The 12723-nt window shown below is 45.1% G+C and overlaps 13 non-coding genes across 13 annotated transcripts in view; all 13 read left to right on the forward strand.

The window, feature by feature from the left end:
- The window catches only part of trnaf-gaa (transfer RNA phenylalanine (anticodon GAA)), a 73-nt gene extending 53 nt beyond the window's left edge, over nt 1–20 (forward strand). The window contains exon 1 of the tRNA in view: nt 1–20. This exon is cut by the window's left edge and continues 53 nt beyond it. This is a non-coding gene — a tRNA (tRNA-Phe).
- Nucleotides 21–624: 604 nt separating this feature from the next.
- trnaq-cug (transfer RNA glutamine (anticodon CUG)) lies at nt 625–696 on the forward strand. Its single transcript has one exon. It is a non-coding gene; the product is annotated as a tRNA-Gln (tRNA).
- A 793-nt stretch (nt 697–1489) lies between these two features.
- trnaq-cug (transfer RNA glutamine (anticodon CUG)) lies at nt 1490–1561 on the forward strand. Its single transcript has one exon. It is a non-coding gene; the product is annotated as a tRNA-Gln (tRNA).
- Nucleotides 1562–1802: 241 nt separating this feature from the next.
- On the forward strand, nt 1803–1874 carry trnaq-cug (transfer RNA glutamine (anticodon CUG)). The gene has a single exon. It is a non-coding gene; the product is annotated as a tRNA-Gln (tRNA).
- An 838-nt stretch (nt 1875–2712) lies between these two features.
- trnaq-cug (transfer RNA glutamine (anticodon CUG)) lies at nt 2713–2784 on the forward strand. The gene has a single exon. It is a non-coding gene; the product is annotated as a tRNA-Gln (tRNA).
- A 261-nt stretch (nt 2785–3045) lies between these two features.
- Nucleotides 3046–3118, forward strand: trnaf-gaa (transfer RNA phenylalanine (anticodon GAA)). Its single transcript has one exon. It is a non-coding gene; the product is annotated as a tRNA-Phe (tRNA).
- Nucleotides 3119–4316: 1198 nt separating this feature from the next.
- On the forward strand, nt 4317–4388 carry trnaq-cug (transfer RNA glutamine (anticodon CUG)). The gene has a single exon. It is a non-coding gene; the product is annotated as a tRNA-Gln (tRNA).
- A 1273-nt stretch (nt 4389–5661) lies between these two features.
- trnaf-gaa (transfer RNA phenylalanine (anticodon GAA)) lies at nt 5662–5734 on the forward strand. Its single transcript has one exon. It is a non-coding gene; the product is annotated as a tRNA-Phe (tRNA).
- A 604-nt stretch (nt 5735–6338) lies between these two features.
- Nucleotides 6339–6410, forward strand: trnaq-cug (transfer RNA glutamine (anticodon CUG)). Its single transcript has one exon. It is a non-coding gene; the product is annotated as a tRNA-Gln (tRNA).
- Nucleotides 6411–8954: 2544 nt separating this feature from the next.
- trnaq-cug (transfer RNA glutamine (anticodon CUG)) lies at nt 8955–9026 on the forward strand. The gene has a single exon. It is a non-coding gene; the product is annotated as a tRNA-Gln (tRNA).
- A 262-nt stretch (nt 9027–9288) lies between these two features.
- trnaf-gaa (transfer RNA phenylalanine (anticodon GAA)) lies at nt 9289–9361 on the forward strand. The gene has a single exon. It is a non-coding gene; the product is annotated as a tRNA-Phe (tRNA).
- A 604-nt stretch (nt 9362–9965) lies between these two features.
- On the forward strand, nt 9966–10037 carry trnaq-cug (transfer RNA glutamine (anticodon CUG)). The gene has a single exon. It is a non-coding gene; the product is annotated as a tRNA-Gln (tRNA).
- Nucleotides 10038–10976: 939 nt separating this feature from the next.
- Nucleotides 10977–11048, forward strand: trnaq-cug (transfer RNA glutamine (anticodon CUG)). The gene has a single exon. It is a non-coding gene; the product is annotated as a tRNA-Gln (tRNA).
- Nucleotides 11049–12723: the final 1675 nt, after the last annotated feature.

The following is a 12723-nucleotide window of genomic DNA, read 5'->3' on the forward strand; positions in this document are numbered from 1 at the left end:
TTCGATCCCGGGTTTCGGCACTGCCAGATGAGTTTTGGTTACAAGCTCTTAGTGCCCGAGCGCCTGGCTCCGTGCAGCTTATCAGTGTATGGACAAACTGTGGTCATCCCAAACACCAATTAATGGTTCCATGGTGTAATGTCTAGCACTCTGGACTTTGTATCCAGTGATCCGAGTTCAGATCTCGGTGGAACCTTTGCTTGGGAGGGAAGGGTTGCAAGAAATGGCTATGTCAAAGTCCCTACATTTGCCTGGTTCTAAAGCAAAGAAACTTGAATAAAAATCATCATCAATTGCTTGCTGGAGTCACTGTGTGGGAAATAAAAGAACTACTCACAGATGGCAGATGGAGATCCTTCTGCAAGAGGAAAAAATGTGGAAACTGGCTGACCTGAAGCAAACACACTTTCTCATGCTACGGAGGCGTGGTTCTACAATAAGCTTTGTCTTCTTCTACTTACACAAGACAACCAAAGCTCCGCCCAGTTTCTTTGTGTGATTTCAAAACAAGAGTTAGCACAGTTTAGTGACCTTTGATTACAAGCTCTTACGCTCTGACCTCTTTGCTGTTTCTCAGTATTTGGAAGTGACATGTGGGTCACAAAAAGGCAGTGCGTGCAGGTTGGTTCCATGGTGTAATGGTTAGCACTCTGGACTCTGAATCCAGCGATCCGAGTTCAAATCTTGGTGGGACCTGCAAATCTGCATTGAACCATCCAAGCCCCTGAGGTCATTCGTTCCCTTCCATGTGGGTGCTTAGGATGAGCTTTCTGAACAACAAGGTTCTGGGGCAGTTCTTTATCAATTGCTTTTATAATTACAATGACTTCGACTATCAGCTAGCGTTTAATAGCTGCTCACTTGATCATCGGCCACTGTATGCCATGATGAAGCCATTGGCAGTTAACCATAACACATGGTTTGGTTCCATTCTCCAGTGATCCGAGTTCAGATCTCGGTGGAACCTTTGTTTGGGAGGGAAGGGTTGCAAGAAATGGCTATGTCAAAGTCCCTACATTTGCCTGGTTCTAAAGCAAAGAAACTTGAATAAAAATCATCATCCATTGCTTGCTGGAGTCACTGTGTGGGAAACAAAAGAACTACTCACAGATGGCAGATGGAGATCCTTCTGCAAGAGGAAAAAATGTGGAAACTGGCTGATCTGAAGCAAACACACTTTCTCATGCTACGGAGGCGTGGTTCTACAATAAGCTTTGTCTTCTTCTACTTACACAAGACAACAAAAACTCCGCCCAGTTTCTTTGTGTGATTTCAAAACAAGAGTTAGCACAGTTTAGTGACCTTTGATTACAAGCTCTTATGCTCTGACCTCTTTGCTGTTTGTCAGTATTTGGAAGTGACATGTGGGTCACAAAAAGGCGCTGCATGCAGGTTGGTTCCATGGTGTAATGGTTAGTGCCCGAGCGCCTGGCTCCGTGCAGCTTATCAGTGTATGGACAAACTGTGGTCATCCCAAACACCAACAAATGGTTCCATGGTGTAACGGTTAGCACTCTGGACTCTGAATCCAGCGATCCGAGTTCAAATCTCGGTGGAACCTTTGCTTGGGAGGGAAGGGTTGCAAGAAATGGCTATGTCAAAGTCCCTACATTTGCCTGGTTCTAAAGCAAAGAAACTTGAATAAAAATCATCATCCATTGCTTGCTGGAGTCACTGTGTGGGAAACAAAAGAACTACTTACAGATGGCAGATGGAGATCCTTCTGCAAGAGGAAAAAATGTGGAAACTGTGCAGCTTATCAGTGTATGGACAAACTGTGGTCATCCCAAACACCAACAAATGGTTCCATGGTGTAACGGTTAGCACTCTGGACTCTGAATCCAGCGATCCGAGTTCAAATCTCGGTGGGACCTGCAAATCTGCATTGAACCATCCAAGCCCCTGAGGTCATTCATTCCCTTCCATGTGGGTGCTTAGGATGAGCTTTCTGAACAACAAGGTTCTGGGGCAGTTCTTTATCAATTGCTTTTATAATTACAATGACTTGGACTATCAGCTAGCGTTTAATAGCTGCTCACTTGATCATCGGCCACTGTATGCCATGATGAAGCCATTGGCAGTTAACCATAACACATGGTTTGGTTACATTCTTAAAATAGGAAAATGACTGCACCTTGACTGCACCTGGCACCGAGCGCCTGGCTCCGTGCAGCTTATCAGTGTATGGACAAACTGTGGTCATCCCAAACACCAACAAATGGTGTAATGTCTAGCACTCTGGACTTTGTATCCAGTGATCCGAGTTCAGATCTCGGTGGAACCTTTGCTTGGGAGGGAAGGGTTGCAAGAAATGGCTATGTCAAAGTCCCTACATTTGCCTGGTTCTAAAGCAAAGAAACTTGAATAAAAATCATCATCCATTGCTTGCTGGAGTCACTGTGTGGGAAACAAAAGAACTACTCACAGATGGCAGATGGAGATCCTTCTGCAAGAGGAAAAAATGTGGAAACTGGCTGATCTGAAGCAAACACACTTTCTCATGCTACGGAGGCGTGGTTCTACAATAAGCTTTGTCTTCTTCTACTTACACAAGACAACAAAAACTCCGCCCAGTTTCTTTGTGTGATTTCAAAACAAGAGTTAGCACAGTTTAGTGACCTTTGATTACAAGCTCTTACGCTCTGACCTCTTTGCTGTTTCTCAGTATTTGGAAGTGACATGTGGGTCACAAAAAGGCGCTGCGTGCAGGTTGGTTCCATGGTGTAACGGTTAGCACTCTGGACTCTGAATCCAGCGATCCGAGTTCAAATCTCGGTGGGACCTGCAAATCTGCATTGAACCATCCAAGCCCCTGAGGTCGTTCGTTCCCTTCCACGTGGGTGCTTAGGATGAGCTTTCTGAACAACAAGGTTCTGGGGCAGTTCTTTATCAATTGCTTTTATAATTACAATGACTTGGACTATCAGCTAGCATTTAATAGCTGCTCACTTGATCATCGGCCACTGTATGCCATGATGAAGCCATTGGCAGTTAACCATAACACATGGTTGGTTCCATTCTTAAAATAGGAATTTGACTGCACCAGCCGAAATAGCTCAGTTGGGAGAGCGTTAGACTGAAGATCTAAAGGTCCCTGGTTCGATCCCGGGTTTCGGCACTGCCAGATGAGTTTTGGTTACAAGCTCTTAGTGCCCGAGCGCCTGGCTCCGTGCAGCTTATCAGTGTATGGACAAACTGTGGTCATCCCAAACACCAACAAATGGTTCCATGGTGTAATGTCTAGCACTCTGGACTTTGTATCCAGTGATCCGAGTTCAGATCTCGGTGGAACCTTTGCTTGGGAGGGAAGGGTTGCAAGAAATGGCTATGTCAAAGTCCCTACATTTGCCTGGTTCTAAAGCAAAGAAACTTGAATAAAAATCATCATCCATTGCTTGCTGGAGTCACTGTGTGGGAAACAAAAGAACTACTCACAGATGGCAGATGGAGATCCTTCTGCAAGAGGAAAAAATGTGGAAACTGGCTGATCTGAAGCAAACACACTTTCTCATGCTACGGAGGCGTGGTTCTACAATAAGCTTTGTCTTCTTCTACTTACACAAGACAACAAAAACTCCGCCCAGTTTCTTTGTGTGATTTCAAAACAAGAGTTAGCACAGTTTAGTGACCTTTGATTACAAGCTCTTACGCTCTGACCTCTTTGCTGTTTGTCAGTATTTGGAAGTGACATGTGGGTCACAAAAAGGCGCTGCATGCAGGTTGGTTCCATGGTGTAATGGTTAGTGCCCGAGCGCCTGGCTCCGTGCAGCTTATCAGTGTATGGACAAACTGTGGTCATCCCAAACACCAACAAATGGTTCCATAGTGTAATGTCTAGCACTCTGGACTTTGTATCCAGTGATCCGAGTTCAGATCTCGGTGGAACCTTTGCTTGGGAGGGAAGGGTTGCAAGAAATGGCTATGTCAAAGTCCCTACATTTGCCTGGTTCTAAAGCAAAGAAACTTGAATAAAAATCATCATCCATTGCTTGCTGGAGTCACTGTGTGGGAAACAAAAGAACTACTCACAGATGGCAGATGGAGATCCTTCTGCAAGAGGAAAAAATGTGGAAACTGGCTGATCTGAAGCAAACACACTTTCTCATGCTACGGAGGCGTGGTTCTACAATAAGCTTTGTCTTCTTCTACTTACACAAGACAACAAAAGCTCCGCCCAGTTTCTTTGTGTGATTTCAAAACAAGAGTTAGCACAGTTTAGTGACCTTTGATTACAAGCTCTTACGCTCTGACCTCTTTGCTGTTTCTCAGTATTTGGAAGTGACATGTGGGTCACAAAAAGGCAGTGCGTGCAGGTTGGTTCCATGGTGTAACGGTTAGCACTCTGGACTCTGAATCCAGCGATCCGAGTTCAAATCTCGGTGGGACCTGCAAATCTGCATTGAACCATCCAAGCCCCTGAGGTCATTCGTGCTTTTCCACGTGGGTGCTTAGGATGAGCTTTCTGAACAACAAGGTTCTGGGGCAGTTCTTTATCAATTGCTTTTATAATTACAATGACTTGGACTATCAGCTAGCGTTTAATAGCTGCTCACTTGATCATCGGCCGCTGTATGCCATGATGAAGCCATTGGCAGTTAACCATAACACATGGTTTGGTTCCATTCTTAAAATAGGAATTTGACTGCACCAGCTGAAATAGCTCAGTTGGGAGAGCGTTAGACTGAAGATCTAAAGGTCCCTGGTTCGATCCCGGGTTTCGGCACTGCCAGATGAGTTTTGGTTACAAGCTCTTAGTGCCCGAGCGCCTGGCTCCGTGCAGCTTATCAGTGTATGGACAAACTGTGGTCATCCCAAACACCAACAAATGGTTCCATGGTGTAATGTCTAGCACTCTGGACTTTGTATCCAGTGATCCGAGTTCAGATCTCGGTGGAACCTTTGCTTGGGAGGGAAGGGTTGCAAGAAATGGCTATGTCAAAGTCCCTACATTTGCCTGGTTCTAAAGCAAAGAAACTTGAATAAAAATCATCATCCATTGCTTGCTGGAGTCACTGTGTGGGAAACAAAAGAACTACTCACAGATGGCAGATGGAGATCCTTCTGCAAGAGGAAAAAATGTGGAAACTGGCTGATCTGAAGCAAACACACTTTCTCATGCTACGGAGGCGTGGTTCTACAATAAGCTTTGTCTTCTTCTACTTACACAAGACAACAAAAACTCCGCCCAGTTTCTTTGTGTGATTTCAAAACAAGAGTTAGCACAGTTTAGTGACCTTTGATTACAAGCTCTTACGCTCTGACCTCTTTGCTGTTTCTCAGTATTTGGAAGTGACATGTGGGTCACAAAAAGGCGCTGCATGCAGGTTGGTTCCATGGTGTAATGGTTAGCACTCTGGGCTCTAAATCCAGCGATCGGAGTTCAAATCTCGGTGGGACCTACAAATCTGCATTGAACCATCCAAGCCCCTGAGTTCATTCGTGCCCTTTCACGTGGGTGCTTAGGATGAGCTTTCTGAACAACAAGGTCCTGGGGCAGTTCTTTATCAATTGCTTTTATAATTACAATGACTTGGACTATTAGCTAGCGTTTAATAGCTGCTCACTTGATCATCGGCCACTGTATGGCATGATGAAACCATTGGCAGTTAACCATAACACATGGTTTGGTTCCATTCTTAAAATAGGAATTTGACTGCACCAGCCGAAATAGCTCAGTTGGGAGAGCGTTAGACTGAAGATCTAAAGGTCCCTGGTTCGATCCCGGGTTTCGGCACTGCCAGATGAGTTTTGGTTACAAGCTCTTAGTGCCCGAGCGCCTGGCTCCGTGCAGCTTATCAGTGTATGGACAAACTGTGGTCATCCCAAACACCAACAAATGGTTCCATGGTGTAATGTCTAGCACTCTGGACTTTGTATCCAGTGATCCGAGTTCAGATCTCGGTGGAACCTTTGCTTGGGGGGGAAGGGTTGCAAGAAATGGCTATGTCAAAGTCCCTACATTTGCCTGGTTCTAAAGCAAAGAAACTTGAATAAAAATCATCATCCATTGCTTGCTGGAGTCACTGTGTGGGAAACAAAAGAACTACTCACAGATGGCAGATGGAGATCCTTCTGCAAGAGGAAAAAATGTGGAAACTGGCTGATCTGAAGCAAACACACTTTCTCATGCTACGGAGGCGTGGTTCTACAATAAGCTTTGTCTTCTTCTACTTACACAAGACAACCAAAGCTCCGCCCAGTTTCTTTGTGTGATTTCAAAACAAGAGTTAGCACAGTTTAGTGACCTTTGATTACAAGCTCTTACGCTCTGACCTCTTTGCTGTTTCTCAGTATTTGGAAGTGACATGTGGGTCACAAAAAGGCGCTGCATGCAGGTTGGTTCCATGGTGTAACGGTTAGCACTCTGGACTCTGAATCCAGCGATCCGAGTTCAAATCTCGGTGGGACCTGCAAATCTGCATTGAACCATCCAAGCCCCTGAGGTCATTCGTGCTTTTCCACGTGGGTGCTTAGGATGAGCTTTCTGAACAACAAGGTTCTGGGGCAGTTCTTTATCAATTGCTTTTATAATTACAATGACTTGGACTATCAGCTAGCGTTTAATAGCTGCTCACTTGATCATCGGCCGCTGTATGCCATGATGAAGCCATTGGCAGTTAACCATAACACATGGTTTGGTTCCATTCTTAAAATAGGAATTTGACTGCACCAGCTGAAATAGCTCAGTTGGGAGAGCGTTAGACTGAAGATCTAAAGGTCCCTGGTTCGATCCCGGGTTTCGGCACTGCCAGATGAGTTTTGGTTACAAGCTCTTAGTGCCCGAGCGCCTGGCTCCGTGCAGCTTATCAGTGTATGGACAAACTGTGGTCATCCCAAACACCAACAAATGGTTCCATGGTGTAATGTCTAGCACTCTGGACTTTGTATCCAGTGATCCGAGTTCAGATCTCGGTGGAACCTTTGCTTGGGAGGGAAGGGTTGCAAGAAATGGCTATGTCAAAGTCCCTACATTTGCCTGGTTCTAAAGCAAAGAAACTTGAATAAAAATCATCATCCATTGCTTGCTGGAGTCACTGTGTGGGAAACAAAAGAACTACTCACAGATGGCAGATGGAGATCCTTCTGCAAGAGGAAAAAATGTGGAAACTGGCTGATCTGAAGCAAACACACTTTCTCATGCTACGGAGGCGTGGTTCTACAATAAGCTTTGTCTTCTTCTACTTACACAAGACAACAAAAACTCCGCCCAGTTTCTTTGTGTGATTTCAAAACAAGAGTTAGCACAGTTTAGTGACCTTTGATTACAAGCTCTTACGCTCTGACCTCTTTGCTGTTTCTCAGTATTTGGAAGTGACATGTGGGTCACAAAAAGGCGCTGCATGCAGGTTGGTTCCATGGTGTAATGGTTAGCACTCTGGGCTCTAAATCCAGCGATCGGAGTTCAAATCTCGGTGGGACCTACAAATCTGCATTGAACCATCCAAGCCCCTGAGTTCATTCGTGCCCTTTCACGTGGGTGCTTAGGATGAGCTTTCTGAACAACAAGGTCCTGGGGCAGTTCTTTATCAATTGCTTTTATAATTACAATGACTTGGACTATTAGCTAGCGTTTAATAGCTCCTCACTTGATCATCGGCCACTGTATGGCATGATGAAACCATTGGCAGTTAACCATAACACATGGTTTGGTTCCATTCTTAAAATAGGAATTTGACTGCACCAGCCGAAATAGCTCAGTTGGGAGAGCGGTAGACTGAAGATCTAAAGGTCCCTGGTTCGATCCCGGGTTTCGGCACTGCCAGATGAGTTTTGGTTACAAGCTCTTAGTGCCCGAGCGCCTGGCTCCGTGCAGCTTATCAGTGTATGGACAAACTGTGGTCATCCCAAACACCAACAAATGGTTCCATGGTGTAATGTCTAGCACTCTGGACTTTGTATCCAGTGATCCGAGTTCAGATCTCGGTGGAACCTTTGCTTGGGGGGGAAGGGTTGCAAGAAATGGCTATGTCAAAGTCCCTACATTTGCCTGGTTCTAAAGCAAAGAAACTTGAATAAAAATCATCATCCATTGCTTGCTGGAGTCACTGTGTGGGAAACAAAAGAACTACTCACAGATGGCAGATGGAGATCCTTCTGCAAGAGGAAAAAATGTGGAAACTGGCTGATCTGAAGCAAACACACTTTCTCATGCTACGGAGGCGTGGTTCTACAATAAGCTTTGTCTTCTTCTACTTACACAAGACAACAAAAACTCCGCCCAGTTTCTTTGTGTGATTTCAAAACAAGAGTTAGCACAGTTTAGTGACCTTTGATTACAAGCTCTTATGCTCTGACCTCTTTGCTGTTTGTCAGTATTTGGAAGTGACATGTGGGTCACAAAAAGGCGCTGCATGCAGGTTGGTTCCATGGTGTAATGGTTAGTGCCCGAGCGCCTGGCTCCGTGCAGCTTATCAGTGTATGGACAAACTGTGGTCATCCCAAACACCAACAAATGGTTCCATGGTCTAATGTCTAGCACTCTGGACTTTGTATCCAGTGATCCGAGTTCAGATCTCGGTGGAACCTTTGCTTGGGAGGGAAGGGTTGCAAGAAATGGCTATGTCAAAGTCCCTACATTTGCCTGGTTCTAAAGCAAAGAAACTTGAATAAAAATCATCATCCATTGCTTGCTGGAGTCACTGTGTGGGAAACAAAAGAACTACTCACAGATGGCAGATGGAGATCCTTCTGCAAGAGGAAAAAATGTGGAAACTGGCTGATCTGAAGCAAACACACTTTCTCATGCTACGGAGGCGTGGTTCTACAATAAGCTTTGTCTTCTTCTACTTACACAAGACAACAAAAGCTCCGCCCAGTTTCTTTGTGTGATTTCAAAACAAGAGTTAGCACAGTTTAGTGACCTTTGATTACAAGCTCTTACGCTCTGACCTCTTTGCTGTTTCTCAGTATTTGGAAGTGACATGTGGGTCACAAAAAGGCAGTGCGTGCAGGTTGGTTCCATGGTGTAACGGTTAGCACTCTGGACTCTGAATCCAGCGATCCGAGTTCAAATCTCGGTGGGACCTGCAAATCTGCATTGAACCATCCAAGCCCCTGAGGTCATTCGTTCCCTTCCACCTGGGTGCTTAGGATGAGCTTTCTGAACAACAAGGTTCTGGGGCAGTTCTTTATCAATTGCTTTTATAATTACAATGACTTGGACTATCAGCTAGCGTTTAATAGCTGCTCACTTGATCATCGGCCACTGTATGCCATGATGAAGCCATTGGCAGTTAACCATAACACATGGTTTGGTTACATTCTTAAAATAGGAATTTGACTGCACCAGCCGAAATAGCTCAGTTGGGAGAGCGTTAGACTGAAGATCTAAAGGTCCCTGGTTCGATCCCGGGTTTCGGCACTGCCAGATGAGTTTTGGTTACAAGCTCTTAGTGCCCGAGCGCCTGGCTCCGTGCAGCTTATCAGTGTATGGACAAACTGTGGTCATCCCAAACACCAATTAATGGTTCCATGGTGTAATGTCTAGCACTCTGGACTTTGTATCCAGTGATCCGAGTTCAGATCTCGGTGGAACCTTTGCTTGGGAGGGAAGGGTTGCAAGAAATGGCTATGTCAAAGTCCCTACATTTGCCTGGTTCTAAAGCAAAGAAACTTGAATAAAAATCATCATCAATTGCTTGCTGGAGTCACTGTGTGGGAAATAAAAGAACTACTCACAGATGGCAGATGGAGATCCTTCTGCAAGAGGAAAAAATGTGGAAACTGGCTGACCTGAAGCAAACACACTTTCTCATGCTACGGAGGCGTGGTTCTACAATAAGCTTTGTCTTCTTCTACTTACACAAGACAACCAAAGCTCCGCCCAGTTTCTTTGTGTGATTTCAAAACAAGAGTTAGCACAGTTTAGTGACCTTTGATTACAAGCTCTTACGCTCTGACCTCTTTGCTGTTTCTCAGTATTTGGAAGTGACATGTGGGTCACAAAAAGGCACTGCGTGCAGGTTGGTTCCATGGTGTAATGGTTAGCACTCTGGACTCTGAATCCAGCGATTCGAGTTCAAATCTCGGTGGGACCTGCAAATCTGCATTGAACCATCCAAGCCCCTGAGGTCATTCGTGCTTTTCCACGTGGGTGCTTAGGATGAGCTTTCTGAACAACAAGGTTCTGGGGCAGTTCTTTATCAATTGCTTTTATAATTACAATGACTTGGACTATCAGCTAGCGTTTAATAGCTGCTCACTTGATCATCGGCCGCTGTATGCCATGATGAAGCCATTGGCAGTTAACCATAACACATGGTTTGGTTCCATTCTTAAAATAGGAATTTGACTGCACCAGCTGAAATAGCTCAGTTGGGAGAGCGTTAGACTGAAGATCTAAAGGTCCCTGGTTCGATCCCGGGTTTCGGCACTGCCAGATGAGTTTTGGTTACAAGCTCTTAGTGCCCGAGCGCCTGGCTCCGTGCAGCTTATCAGTGTATGGACAAACTGTGGTCATCCCAAACACCAACAAATGGTTCCATGGTGTAATGTCTAGCACTCTGGACTTTGTATCCAGTGATCCGAGTTCAGATCTCGGTGGAACCTTTGCTTGGGAGGGAAGGGTTGCAAGAAATGGCTATGTCAAAGTCCCTACATTTGCCTGGTTCTAAAGCAAAGAAACTTGAATAAAAATCATCATCCATTGCTTGCTGGAGTCACTGTGTGGGAAACAAAAGAACTACTCACAGATGGCAGATGGAGATCCTTCTGCAAGAGGAAAAAATGTGGAAACTGGCTGATCTGAAGCAAACACACTTTCTCATGCTACGGAGGCGTGGTTCTACAATAAGCTTTGTCTTCTTCTACTTACACAAGACAACAAAAACTCCGCCCAGTTTCTTTGTGTGATTTCAAAACAAGAGTTAGCACAGTTTAGTGACCTTTGATTACAAGCTCTTACGCTCTGACCTCTTTGCTGTTTCTCAGTATTTGGAAGTGACATGTGGGTCACAAAAAGGCGCTGCATGCAGGTTGGTTCCATGGTGTAACGGTTAGCACTCTGGACTCTGAATCCAGCGATCCGAGTTCAAATCTCGGTGGGACCTGCAAATCTGCATTGAACCATCCAAGCCCCTGAGGTCATTCGTGCTTTTCCACGTGGGTGCTTAGGATGAGCTTTCTGAACAACAAGGTTCTGGGGCAGTTCTTTATCAATTGCTTTTATAATTACAATGACTTGGACTATCAGCTAGCGTTTAATAGCTGCTCACTTGATCATCGGCCGCTGTATGCCATGATGAAGCCATTGGCAGTTAACCATAACACATGGTTTGGTTCCATTCTTAAAATAGGAATTTGACTGCACCAGCTGAAATAGCTCAGTTGGGAGAGCGTTAGACTGAAGATCTAAAGGTCCCTGGTTCGATCCCGGGTTTCGGCACTGCCAGATGAGTTTTGGTTACAAGCTCTTAGTGCCCGAGCGCCTGGCTCCGTGCAGCTTATCAGTGTATGGACAAACTGTGGTCATCCCAAACACCAACAAATGGTTCCATGGTGTAATGTCTAGCACTCTGGACTTTGTATCCAGTGATCCGAGTTCAGATCTCGGTGGAACCTTTGCTTGGGAGGGAAGGGTTGCAAGAAATGGCTATGTCAAAGTCCCTACATTTGCCTGGTTCTAAAGCAAAGAAACTTGAATAAAAATCATCATCCATTGCTTGCTGGAGTCACTGTGTGGGAAACAAAAGAACTACTCACAGATGGCAGATGGAGATCCTTCTGCAAGAGGAAAAAATGTGGAAACTGGCTGATCTGAAGCAAACACACTTTCTCATGCTACGGAGGCGTGGTTCTACAATAAGCTTTGTCTTCTTCTACTTACACAAGACAACAAAAACTCCGCCCAGTTTCTTTGTGTGATTTCAAAACAAGAGTTAGCACAGTTTAGTGACCTTTGATTACAAGCTCTTACGCTCTGACCTCTTTGCTGTTTCTCAGTATTTGGAAGTGACATGTGGGTCACAAAAAGGCGCTGCATGCAGGTTGGTTCCATGGTGTAATGGTTAGCACTCTGGGCTCTAAATCCAGCGATCGGAGTTCAAATCTCGGTGGGACCTACAAATCTGCATTGAACCATCCAAGCCCCTGAGTTCATTCGTGCCCTTTCACGTGGGTGCTTAGGATGAGCTTTCTGAACAACAAGGTCCTGGGGCAGTTCTTTATCAATTGCTTTTATAATTACAATGACTTGGACTATTAGCTAGCGTTTAATAGCTCCTCACTTGATCATCGGCCACTGTATGGCATGATGAAACCATTGGCAGTTAACCATAACACATGGTTTGGTTCCATTCTTAAAATAGGAATTTGACTGCACCAGCCGAAATAGCTCAGTTGGGAGAGCGGTAGACTGAAGATCTAAAGGTCCCTGGTTCGATCCCGGGTTTCGGCACTGCCAGATGAGTTTTGGTTACAAGCTCTTAGTGCCCGAGCGCCTGGCTCCGTGCAGCTTATCAGTGTATGGACAAACTGTGGTCATCCCAAACACCAACAAATGGTTCCATGGTGTAATGTCTAGCACTCTGGACTTTGTATCCAGTGATCCGAGTTCAGATCTCGGTGGAACCTTTGCTTGGGAGGGAAGGGTTGCAAGAAATGGCTATGTCAAAGTCCCTACATTTGCCTGGTTCTAAAGCAAAGAAACTTGAATAAAAATCATCATCCATTGCTTGCTGGAGTCACTGTGTGGGAAACAAAAGAACTACTCACAGATGGCAGATG

Source organism: Clarias gariepinus, chromosome 15 (genome assembly GCF_024256425.1).
Source record: "Clarias gariepinus isolate MV-2021 ecotype Netherlands chromosome 15, CGAR_prim_01v2, whole genome shotgun sequence".
Lineage (NCBI taxonomy): Eukaryota > Metazoa > Chordata > Actinopteri > Siluriformes > Clariidae > Clarias > Clarias gariepinus.